The sequence below is a fragment of the Dermochelys coriacea genome, chromosome 14 (genome assembly GCF_009764565.3).
Source record: "Dermochelys coriacea isolate rDerCor1 chromosome 14, rDerCor1.pri.v4, whole genome shotgun sequence".
Lineage (NCBI taxonomy): Eukaryota > Metazoa > Chordata > Testudines > Dermochelyidae > Dermochelys > Dermochelys coriacea.
Genome location: NC_050081.1, coordinates 28,500,079 through 28,511,770, shown reverse-complemented (window position 1 = coordinate 28,511,770; position 11,692 = coordinate 28,500,079). Strand labels below are relative to the sequence as shown.

Sequence of the window (11,692 nt, the reverse complement as noted above, 5' to 3'; positions counted from 1 at the left end):
AGAACAGGGAAAGAGCTCACTTGGAATCGTCTTCCCCCAAAATATCCCCCCAAGCCCTACACCCCCTTTCCTGGGGAATGCTTGATAAAAATCCTCACCAATTTGTACAGGTGAACACAGACCCAAACCCCTTGGATCTTCAGAACAATAAAAAAATCAATCAGATTCTTAAAAGAAGAATGTTAATGAAAGAAAAGGTAAAAGAATCACCTCTGTAAAATCAGGATGGTAAATACCTTACAGGGTAATCAGATTTAAAACATAGAGAATCCCTCTAGGCAAAACCTTAAGTTACAAAAAAACAGAAAAACAGGAATATACATTCCATTTAGCACAGCTATTTTACCAGCCATTAAACAAAAGGAAATCTAACGCATTTCTAGCTAGATTACTTACTAACTAACAGAAGTTCTGAGACTGCATTCCTGATCTGTTCCTGGCAAAAGCATCACACAGACAGACAGACCCTTTGTTTTCCCCCTCTCTAGCTTTGAAAGTATCTTGTCTCCTCATTGGTCATTTTGGTCAGGTGCCAGTGAGGTTATCTTAGCTTCTTAACCCTTTAGAGGTGAAAGGGTTTTGTCTCTGGCCAGGAGGGATTTTATTGCACAGTATACAGAAAGGTGGTTACCCTTCCCTTTATTTTTATGACAGTCCCTAACATAGATATGCAAACCCAAGACAGATTGACAACTCCAATAATCCAAAACTCATGAGTTATGCACCCAAAAGACAAGGATTTAAATAAATAAATAAATATATGCATATATATATATATAGCTTTCTTTTTATTTGTCTTTTTGCGTCTGATTCCTTCGCTTCATACTTTTGCTGTTACTCCTTCCAAATGATCCATATATCTAGAAAGGTTGTACAATCTTCTAACATTCAAGGCTGTTTTTGACTTCCAGGAACATATGATTTTTTTCCCAGGTATAAATGAAAATTAATTTTAAAGCTTTATTTCTGTAAGTAATCCCCCATCCTGCACACACTAAAGAGCATACTTTACTCTTCTGTTACTTCATTTCTTGCATACATTGTTGATTTATCTACTGCATTGTTTATATTTCTTATTGTCTAAATTTGCAGCCTTTTATATATATGCTACATTTTTTGTTGTGATGCATTTCAGGGATGTTCTTCAATCTGGCAAGTTTATTCATTTGTACTGCCAAAGTCAAAGTTTTTTTTAAATTAATTGTTCTGTTTCTCCTCAGCATTGGTCAGACAGGGGAGCAGGGGCATAGTGCTGACCTCACCTAGTTTATCTTTTGGTGAAACTGAAGTGCCTTCTCTCCACTCTGTTTTTGCAGTGGGATAGCTAATGCAAGTTAGTTACCCAATGGTAAAAACAGCCATTTTCTTAGCACTGCGGACACAGACAATAATGCTGACTCCAACATCACATGAACCATAATTGTTCATGGGTTGAAAACTCTGATACTGATTGTGTGGTTACTACTACTGCTCCTTTGCCAGGCATTGTTTCTGAATGTCTGCACCCATTTGTGTGGGCATCCTGGAAAACCAGTTAAAACATTTAAAAGTAAAGGAATTACTCCACCCCCCACCCACTCCCCCCAGATTTCCCTTATTCCTTCCCTTTATTTATTCAGGGCATGTCTACATGGTGTGATACTAAAGGTGTGAAGTTAATGCACATGACTTCCAACACTTTAACCCCTATGTGGATGCTCTCATTCAGAAATAAGGTGGCCTTAATTTTGACAGTTGCGATCAGAACAACCACAGAAGATTGCAGGAGATCTTCCCTCAGACATTATTAATCATTGATCTGTCTTGAACCTTTGTAAAGTTTTGTATAGTCCAGTTTTTGTATATATGAACCCCACATTAGATTTTTCAAGTCCAGAGAGAAGGAATGAAGCAGTAGGGTACTCATCTAATCTTTCCTGAGCATTGACCTGGGTAGAAAAGCCATTATGATGTTTCACAGGTATCAGTTTTGGCCTGACAAAATTTTAGTAAATGGGTTAATGTTGTAATTGAAGGTGCTCTCACTTCTTCTCTCTGCCCTGCACTGGTCAGGATGTCTTTTATGAGCAGGAGAATAAAGGCTGGATAGTGTCATGATAGAGCCTTCTGTTCACATAGTGGGTGTTGGTCTAGCTGTACAGGGATCCTCTTTATAAGTAGCATATATATGGTGGGGGCACTCTTGTCTGTTGCATTAGAATGAACCAATTGATTCACCTTTTTGGTGCTTAAAATTGTAAAGACTTTTCTTTGATCTCAGCCTATACCTGCTCACTAACCACATATCTCTTGCTAACTGTCCCCTGCCAGGAAAATGTAACTTACAAAGGCAGCATTGTCTGTTACACATTTCTTACATGATGGTCACATCAGTGAGTCCATGACTGCGATGTTCACACAGGCGTGAGGACTCCTGCCGACAGGGTTCATCTACACAGGTGCTTAAGTCACTGTAACTTACATTGCTCAGGGGTATGGATTAAGCTCTAGTGTGGACAAGCCTTAAGGCTTGGCTATGCTTGCAAGTTATAGTACAATAAAGGAGCCCTGGGTGCACTAGCTCACTACCCATCCACACTGGCAAGGCACACAGAGCCTTCTGACTCTGCGGCTACAATGCTGCTGGTATTCCACCTCGGCAAGTGGAATAACGTTTGCTGTGTCCTCCCCCCCCCCCCGGAGTGCCATGGCACCAGTGTGGATGATGTGTTGCATTACTGCGCTCTGATCAACCTCTGGAAACATCCCATAATCCCCTTAAGTCAAGTGGCCACTCTTGTCATTGTTTTTGAATCACTGTAGGAATGCGGATATGCCCTTTGAAAGCTCCGTTTCTGACAGCCAGCTGCTTATCTGCTCCGAGACAAAGCAACCATTACTTTGGAATGCTGGGTGTGTGTGTGTGTGTGTGTGTGTGTGTGTGTGTGTGTGTGAGAGAGAGAGAGAGAGAGGTGTGGGGGAGGGGGAGTCTGCTGCTGTCAGAACTTACAAGACAGCTTGCTGACATGATCTCAGCCCCCCAAAACCCACTCTCTCTCCCCCCCCCACATACACACAACACACTCCCTGTCACACTCCACCACCACTCCATTTGAAAAGCATGCTGCAGGCACTTGCATGCTGGGATAGCTGCCCATAATGCACCGCACCCAATGCCGCTGCAAGTGCTGCAAATGTGGCCCTGTCAGTGCGCTTGAAGCTGTCAGTGTGGACAGACTGCAGCACTTTCCCTACTGCGCTCTATGAAGGCTGGCTTAACTCAAAGCGCTCTGCATCTGCAAGTGTAGCCATGCCCTTAGTTTATGTAGTTCTGTTGGGGCAGAGGCAATGTTCAGTGCACTGTAAACTTCCTGGGGCAGATCTCAGCAGCGCTGTGGAGCTGTAAACACTTACACCAGCTGAGGATCTGCCTAGAACAGTCTTACCAGACAGAAATAAATAAAAGGTAGATCAGAGCACTTTAAGTTTAGGATCCTGCCACCACAGTCATTCAGGATAATGGTCATCGGGTGTAGAGTTCATCTGAGGGAAGATAAGGAGGTGCTGCTGGCAATGTCATATGTAAGAACTAAACTTCCTGTCCCACAGCCAGAATGAGAATAAACTCTTCTGGGTGACTGTCAGGATAATGGGTTTCTACCAGCATTGGCTGGCTCTCCTTGCAAACTGGCTGCTTCATTCTACCCCCTGGTCTCCATTGCTTCCCTCAGCTAGCGCTTGGCCTCTTCCTTGGCTTGGCCCTTTCCAGCACAGAGGCGGTGGCTTGTGAGAATCTTGGGAGAGGCCCCCTGGAGCCAAAAGAAGAAATTCAGCTATAGTGAGAGTTGGAGATTACAGATGGTGCTCTGGAGACCTGGGCTACTCTTTGAACTAGACAGTGTTGCAGCCATTGAACCACATTGTGAATGGATACATTTGTGTACAGTAAACTCGATACATTGTTCCAAGTCAGCTTCCCCCAGCTCCAGCCATTCCCTGGCAAGGGAATGCTGTTCTCAACAATACAGCCATTGAAAGGGGGCAGCTATAATTTAAAAGTCTGGTTTTTAAGTTTCATAATAATGATTTAAACAATTATCCTACAGGAAACCAAACAAAAATGCTATTAATTCATTCAAAATGTTTTGATATTTTCATCAGAAAAATTTGCTTTATGAAATTGTGTGGTTGTGGGAGGGTGTCAGGGTTACGATATTTCAGGTTCTCCAGAAAAGGACACTGCCAGAGTGGAGGAAGCTGGGGGGAAAGGGGGGGTGGGGACGAGGTGACAGTTGGGGGGTTTTGGAGGGGGTACCTGCAGCAGAGGTAATCACTGGTAGTGGGGAACAGTATCATGATGGCAGGGCAGCTGGCACAAGCCCAGTGCAGTGACAGCCATCAGTTAGTGCCTTCCTGTGGGACATCCTCCTCAAGGCTGGGAGCTGGCACCTGGGTGGGCTGATTCCTGTCACTGTGGCTTGTAGAAGAAGAGACCAATCAGCTGCTGTTACAGGGGGGACCAATAGGGAAGTGGACCCATGTGGGCTCTTTCTGAGCTGCAGCTTGTCTGCTCTGCAGACATATATTTGATTCATATTTGAAAACCCCACCTGGACTGGGAAAAGAGACTAAAAAAAAGAGGTGGTGTCCAGGAAAACCCGTGTGGTAACCCTTCCTTCCATTGTCCTGTGTCCCTTTATTCATTTTGCCCATTCACTCATTTTTATTAAGATCTGCTATTCTGGTTACCTGAACATGCCTGTCTCTCCTGAAATCCCCTGGAAATGGAGTTCCATACCTTTTCATTATTTATTTTAAAAAATGCTATCTTTATGGCAATGTCCAGTGGTTTAGGAACCTATGTGAGAGGTGGGACACCTTGGGAGAGGGAGGTCAAATCCCCCTGTTCCAATCAGTCTTTCATTATTTAGCCACAGTGGGCCAGCTTCAAAAGGAGAGATGGAAGTAACCCTACATGAGAATATTCCAGAGCTTAGTGGTTCACACACTTGCCTGAGATGTTGGGGGAACCTTGTTCAAATCCTTTCTCCCTTGGGGGGAGAGCAGTAGTGATGCCGGCAAACCCAGCACCAATTCATGTGTAGGCCCCACTGACAAATGCATGGCTGGAAACCAGCCTGGTTCACCTCTGTGTTAGTGTTGTTAAAAGAGGGATTCGATTTATAAAAATTGTGTTTAGACTTTATGAAATACTTGTGAGTCACTGCATGCTTTAATCTCACTTATAGTATCTCTATCCCACATTATTAGGTAATAGTTAAGTGTTTGCTCAGTAACTATAAAAGTATTTGCTGTGAACCTGTAAACCCAGTGAGAAAGGAAGCATTACCAAGGGTGAAATACAAGACGTGTCAGCTCCTGCCCAACAAAGGAAGGCCCATATACACCATACAAGCCATTAAGAACATCCATAGACAAAATACTTTATTGATTGCTCCCCCCACACCCATGAAGAGGTTGCACAAGCACCCATCCCATTGGCTTGCACTCTGGAGAAGAAGAAAATAAAAACCCTGGCCAAAAAGAAATTATCTCTATGCTGCTTGAACTCTGAGGGGTGAAGGTTTAAGCATAAGCAAGAGTTCCCCAGGGCTTGGCCTGGGTTAGCTCTAAAGGGCATATAGAGCTTCATATCACAGTGGCTTCTATTATCCTTTTAGAATCTAAGACTGAAACTCATTTGTGGGCCTATATTCACCTGCTTTACCCTTGTAAATCACTCCCACTTCTTTTCTTAGTTAGTAAATCCTTAGATAGTTTTACATAGGATTGGCTATGAGCATTGTCTTTGGTGGAGATCTGAGATACAACTGATCAGGGGTAAGTGACTGGTCCATTCAGACTGGGCGTAACTTGAATGTTGGTGTGATTTTTCAGTAGAAGGGACCAACTATTACAAAGTCAGGCTTCCCTAAGTGCAGGAGTACCCAAAGGGACTGTCTGTGACTCCATGTTAAGGGTGTTATAGTGCCTGAGCAGTTCACACTTGATACACAAAATCTATATATAGTACACACACCCAGTGCAGGGTTTGTGCCCTGGTTTCTGACTGTTTGCCCTGAGGTTGGTAATAATGTTCATGAGACACTCTAGCCAGATGGACGGGGGAATTGAACGTCTGTCTCACATCCCTGGTGAGTGCTCTAACCTAAGTTATAAAGCAAGTTACACCATCAAAACCACCTCCTCCTCCCTCCCTCCCCCATTTTGTGTGGAGTGAGGCAGGTGCCTACCTCATGCCAGCAAGAAACGCCTTAAGTGCCTGAACTACCTGGTGTCAGGCGGTGGGTTCCCATTTGTGGATTACTAAACAGAGATAGACACCCCATCTGCAGCCAGATTTAGGCACCTATCTGTGAGCGAGGGGAAGGGATTAGGACACCCCTCCTCCACTGTCTGCATCTCCCACTGGCTAGCTTAGATGTCTCACCGCTCAGTGAGCTGGTTTTTGTGAATTGCACTATAAGGTTCCTGTGTCGCCTATGCAGCGTATAGGGAGTTTAGACACTTTAGTCAGCTTTGTGGATTACACTTGTTCCCGAGATATTCTAGCTGCCTAAAAATTAGGTCCTGTGATGCTCCGCATTGTAATGCCTAAGTCCCTTCATGGATTGCACCTTGTGTAACTCACCACCTATCTGCAGAGCACACCCAAGGAATTTCTGATGTTCAGGGTTAAATACAAGGCAAGAGACAGAGCACTGGTTGGATAGTGACACACACAATAAAACCCAAACTTTCCTCCCAGAGGCACAAATATTGTCTGAGGGTGCTGGGGAGACATGACCCAAGTCAGGAAGCAAGTCTCATGGCTCTGCCCCCAACAACTGCAGCTGGGACACTGAAGTGGAATGAACAAGAAAAATGGTTTGTACTGCTTTATTTATAGTAAGTAACTGGAAAGCAGGGAAATAAAAGGAGCTGAGAAGGAGCTTTAATAACCACAGCATATGGAAAAAAGAAAAGGAGTACTTGTGGCACCTTAATTTGTTAGTCTCTAATGTGCCACAAGTACTCCTTTTCTTTTTGCGAATACAGACTAACACGGCTGCTACTCTGAAACCTAGCATATGGAAAGGAGATCCACAGCTAGTGAGAGCAGTTTTCTTAATATCAAAAAATTAATGTAGGGAATTAACAAGTTACAGTCTCACTTTCAATAACATTCAGTAAATCTCTCTGTCCCTATCATGTTCCCTTTCCTTCTTCCTTTTCTTTCATACTGTCCTTTCCTACTCAATTTTTCTAGCCCTCACTTCTCACCCATTTGTTTTCCTTTCTCTCTTCCACTCCCCTCTCCTCTCTTTCACAGATCATCCCCTTTGGCTTCTCCATTCTTTCCCCTGATTTTATCCCTTTCTCTCTTGCTGCCCCCGGGCTGATTCCCCTGTCAGCGATATTTTCCTTTCACTCTTTTCATTTCTGTTTTTCATCATTTCTCCAGGACTCTCTGTCTCTTCTTGTTTTATTTGAATTCACATTTTCTTCTTGCTTCTTCTAGTTAAACCCACCCTGTCCCTGCATCTCCCAGTGCTGCCAACCTCAGGAGTTTTAAAAATATCATGAAACTGACCCAAAATGATGATGTTTTTAAGATTGGATAATGGTTTTTGGTCCATGGCAAGGATCTAGCTGGGAGACCCAATGAGATCTAATGACAGATTTGTACACAATGCTCCTTGCTAAGGGGGAGCTTCCAGCTTCTGCCCAACCCCAAACCTAATGAATTAATTGTGTGTTGCTGCCCCCCATCTGCCTGCCCCCCGCCCAGCTGTTAATTCTGCCCCCTTCCTAGTTCAAAAAAGAACTAGATAAATTCATGGAGGATAGGTCCATCAATGACTATTAGCCAGGATAGGCAGAGATGATATCCTTAGCCTCTGTTTGCCAGAAGCTGGGAATGATGACAGGGGATGGATCCCTTGATTATTGCTTGGTCTGTTCATTCCCTTTGGGGCACCTGGCATTGGCCACTGTCAGAAGACAGGATACTGAGCTAGATGGACCTTTGGTGTGACCCAGTATGGCTGTTCTTATGTTCCCAGCCCTCACACCTGCCCCTCAGGGCCCCTATGCTCCTTCTGTAGCTCCAGGGCTGCTGCAGAGAGGGAAGGATGGGGGAACACCTTCCAGAGCTCATAGAGATGAGGAGCTGGGGATTGGGAAGATGGGAGTCCTCCAGGATCACAAAGACTGGGATGACAGTAGCTAGAGAAGCCCATTTTTTTCATTTTTATTCCCTCCTTGACCCCATTTCTGAATGATGCTGTCTGAGCCTGGAAGGTCAGAGTCATCCTAGACCATAGAGAACAATGACAAACAGGCTACAAAATCCTTGGGCACTGAGATTGGCTTCTCTACCTCCATCACTCCCTGCGCTCTATGGTTTGACAGGCCAGAGTCTCAATGGAGCCTGGGGTCATAGAGACTGCAGCGCAGAAAGTCTGTAATAAGACAGGAGTCCTCCACAGTCATAGAGACTAGCCTGTATGAGGCTAGAGAGGCTGATTTCAGGGTCCGCTGTGGGATGTTCCTCCCCACCTCAGAGACACAGTCTGAGCTTGGATCTCCACATGCAGAGCCAGGGGAAGATTTTCTCCCCAGTGAGAGGCTAGTGGGAAAGTTAAGATTGGGCCCACATTACCAGCAACTTCCCCTTCTCACACCTGGGGAAATATTTCACATTCTTATATTTCATTTAGTGACAACATATAATCTCTTCTTGGTGAAAGTTGCTCTAATGGGCTGGGATTACAATGCCTCTGCCTCTCCCAGCTCAGTGCAGGTGCAGGGACAGGTTGTGGCAGTGAATCTTCCTCTGAAGGGGGACTCCCATCACCCTGACATCTTCTGGGAGAGCAATGCAGCAATGCACAGCAAACCATCCCGAAGTGCAGAAAGAATAGCAAATATGCAGGCTTGGCTTAAAAGTGAAATCTTTCATGAACTTAAACTCAAAAGGAAGATTATAAGAAGTGGAAATTTGTACAGATGACTAGGGAGGAGTATAAAAATATTGTAGAGCATGCAGGGGTGTAATCAGGAAGACCAAGGCACAATTGGAGTTGCAGCTAGCAGGGGATTGTGAGGAGTAACAAGAGGTTTTCTACTGGTATGTTAGCAACAAGAAGAAGGTCAGGGAAGTGTGGGATCCTTAATGAATGGGGGAGGGCAACATAGTGACAGATGATGTGGAAAAAAACTGAAATACTCAATGCTTTTTTGCCTTAGTCTTCACAGATAAGGGCAGCTCCCAGACTGCTGCACTGGGCAACACAGCATGGGGAGGAGGTGAGCAGCCCTCAGTGCTGAAAGAACAGGTTAAGAACTATTTAGAAAGCTGGACATGCACAAATCCATGGGTCCAGTTCTAATGCATCCAAGGGTGCTGAGGGAGTTGGTTGATGTGATTGCAGAGCCATGGGCCATTATCTTTTAAAACTTGTGATGATCAGGAGAGGTCCCGGACGATTGGAAAAAGGCAAATATAGTGCCCATCTTTAAAAAAGGGAAGAAGGAGAATCCGGGGATCTACAGACTGGTCAGCCTCACCTCAGTCCCTAGAAAAATCATGGAGCAGATCCTCAAGGAATCCATTTTGAAGCACTTGGAGGAGAGGAAGGTGATCAGGAACAGTCAACATGGACTCACTAAGGGCAATGTCATGCCTGACCAACCTGATTGCCTTCTATGATGAGATTAACTGGCTTTGTGGATATGGGGAAAGCAGTGGACATGATATAACTTGACTTTAGCAAAGCTTTTGATACAGTCTCCCACAGTATTCTTGCCAGCAAGGTAAAAAAGTATGGATTGGATGAATAGACTATAAGATGGATAGAAAGCTGTCTAGATTTTCGGGCTCAACAGGTAGTAATCAATGGCTTGATGTCTAGTTGGCAGCTGGTATCAAGCCAGAATGCCCAGGGGTTGGTCCTGGGGCTGGTTTTGTTCAACATCTTTATTAATGACTTCGATGATGGGATGGTTTGCACCCTCAGCAAGTTGGCAGATGACACTAAGCTGGGGGGAGAGGCAGATATGCTGGAGGGTAGGGATAGGGTCCAGAGTGACCTAGACAAATAGGAGGATTAGGCCAAAAGAAATCTGATGAGGTTCAACAAGGACAAGTGCAGAGTCCTGCACTTGGGACAGAAGAATCCCATGCACAGCTACAGGCTGGGGACTCGACTGGCTAAGCAGCAGTTCTGCAGAAAAGGACCTAGGCGTTGCAGTGGACGAGAAGCTGGATACGAGTCAGCAGTGTGCCCTTGTTGCCAAGAAGGCTAACGGCATATTGGGCTGCATTATTAGGAGCATGGCCAGCAGATCGAGGGAAGTGATTATTCCCCTCTATTCGGCACTGGTGAGGCCACATCTGGAGAATTGTGTCCAGTTTTGGGGCCCCACACTACAGGAAGAATGTGGACAAATTGGAGAGAGTCCAGCAGAGAGCAACGAAAATGATCAGGGGCTGGAGCACATGACTGGTGAGGAGAGGCTAAGGAACTGGCTTGTTTTTGTCTGCAGAAGAGAGGAGAGATTTGATAGCAGCCTTCAACTACTTGAAGGGGGGTTCCAAAGAGGATGGAACTCAGCTGTTCTCAGTGGTGGCAGATGACAGAACAAGGAGCAATGGTCTCAAGTTGCAGTGGGCGAGGTCTAGGTTTGACATTAGGAAACCACTCTTTTGCTAGGAGAGTGGTGAAGCACTGGAATGGGTTACCTAGGTAGGTGGTGGAATCTCCATCCTTAGAGATTGGCTTGACAAGCCCTGGCTGGGATCATTTAGTTGGTGTTGGTCCTGCTTTGAGGACTAGATGATCTCCTGAGGTCTCTTCCAACCCTAATCTTCTATGATTTTATGATTCTGTGACTGTTTGTATTATCTAAGAGGGCAAGACACTGCTTGATTAAAATCTGGTTTAGTGTATAGGATTCGATTCATTTTATTTCCTAGGTCTGTTTTGATCTATATGCTTACTACTTATAATCATTTAAAGTCTATCTTTCTGTATTTAATACATTTCTTTGATTTTTTTTTTTTACTAAAACAGTGTGTTTTGTTAGAAGTACTTGGGGAATCTGTTCAGGAAGAGAGGCTGGTGTATTGTCCTCTCTACATCAAGAGAGGGGTGGACTGGATAATAATTTATACTGGTTGGGCTTTTGACCAGGGCAAGACGGTACAGCTCTGGGGCCACAGGCTGTGGAGAAGCCTTCATGTAACTGCAGCTGGGTGTGTCCTTGCCTGTGTAAAGGTTTATGCAAGTGGAGGACTGGGAGTGGTCTGCAGCTTGTCACAGCAACATAGTCTGAGAGGGAGCCCAGGCTGGTGAGATAGAGAGCTCAGTGGTACCCCAGTTCCAGGTTACACTGGGGAGGGGGAAGAGACCTATCACAATGATGTCATAGAATTAATGTTAGCCATCTGAAATTACAAGATGAATTGGAACTTCTTCCTAAAACTTATGAAATCTCCAAAAAGGAAGCAATATCTGGACAAAGGAAAACCCCAAAAAAGGATTGCGAAATTCTTGATTCATTTGCAGATAAACACAACTCAGTAAGAAAGAAAACATACCAACTACTGGGAACATCAGAAAAATGTCATGCCCAAGCAGTATCAACTAGGAAAAATTGTACTGGCAGTTCCAGCAACACAAGTGAGGGTTGAAAGAAAATTCCAGGC

At 44.6% G+C, this 11,692-nt stretch overlaps 1 long non-coding RNA gene across 1 annotated transcript; it reads left to right on the top strand.

The window, feature by feature from the left end:
- The first annotated feature begins 2,851 nt into the window (after nt 1-2,851).
- On the top strand, nt 2,852-3,021 carry LOC122456665. Its single transcript, XR_006275655.1, has 2 exons — nt 2,852-2,892; nt 2,950-3,021. It is a non-coding gene; the product is annotated as an uncharacterized LOC122456665 (long non-coding RNA).
- The last annotated feature ends 8,671 nt before the right edge of the window (nt 3,022-11,692 follow it).